Here is a 1,354-nt window from a genome sequence, read left to right on the forward strand (position 1 = left end):
TATGGTTTTTTCCAAGCAGCTTCAGTATGAGGATTCTTTAACATGAAATTAGTTGACCCTCACAATTCACGATGTAATGTTTGCTCTTGGAATAGCTATCTTATTACAGAGGGGGATGTGTATGTCCTGTTCTTTGTAGAACAGCTTTGTTTTGCATTTTTTAAAAAGGTCCAGAAATAAGTCCTATGAAAACTCTGAGAGTAGACCTCGGAAAGGCAGCCGTGTAAACGGATGGGGCGCTGAGGTGCCGGCTGCCCACGCTCACGGTGGTGGGGTGTGCACGTGAGCCCTCGGAGCCTCTGCCCATGCTCCTCTCTGGAGGTGAACATACGACCTTTACACTGTGCCCTTATCCAAGTCAGCAAGTTTTAGGTTGGTCAACATGGGGAAACCCAGCATTCAACGTCCTCCTCTGTCAAAAAAAAAATCAAGTCTCAAACGAGAGCTAACTTCTGTAAAACAGGTGTTGTATTTCAGGATCTGAATGCCATGTCTGAACCCAAGGACCTTGTTGAACCGTATGTGAGTCCATTTGGCCTCTAATGCCTTTTCTCCCTTTTTAGCAATATGGCTCTGAGCACAAAGATCTGGTTATGAATCATGTTCGTGTTTTCAGAGTTTACAGTACCGATTGTGCTGAAAACCACTTTCCCAGTCCAGAGCTGCTCAGATGGTATTGGGGGAGGTTAGTGTTCCCCTGATCTAGCATCCTCCATACCACAAGGTCTCTAGCTGCAGTTTAGTGGGATTATCCAGATATGTATCAATGATACAAATTCCTAAAAGTATTAATAAGGTATTTTTAAACACAACTTGATGAAAAAGTAAATATCTTAAGCAATTTTCCCTTTCTGCTGCTAAATTGCCGATAAAACTCTTCAGTATCTTTTCTTCACATCTGTATATAAGTTAGCAAGAACCTGCATCCAAAGCATTGTAGGAGTGTGTGTATGTATATATATTTATTCCAATCCAGTTAGCACTTCAGAAACCTTTTTGAGTTGCAACAGTAAAACCTTTTAGTTTTATCTTGCTTCATCTGTAAAGGTAAAAGTTCTAGATTATCAAACTCCAGGGAAATATTAGTATTTTAGAGGCATAATTTTCTGGCTGTACCCCCGGGACATTCATTTGCTAATCTCCATGTGATGCTATCAGAACAACTTCTAACAGGGATGACAAGCAAGGGTACCAGGACAGCACTTAGAGTTGTATAATGGGACCCTTTCCCTCATTCCCCTCCACTTTCCAAGGAGGGGGAAGAAAGGCGATAGATTAGAAATGGTTGATGGATCTCAATTGATGAAAGTAGGAACAGAGGAAAAGTATTTTTCCCTTGGGTCCTTTTCTTGAA

Source organism: Bison bison, unplaced genomic scaffold (genome assembly GCF_000754665.1).
Source record: "Bison bison bison isolate TAMUID 2011002044 unplaced genomic scaffold, Bison_UMD1.0 scf7180017864160, whole genome shotgun sequence".
In the NCBI taxonomy this organism is placed as follows: domain Eukaryota; kingdom Metazoa; phylum Chordata; class Mammalia; order Artiodactyla; family Bovidae; genus Bison; species Bison bison.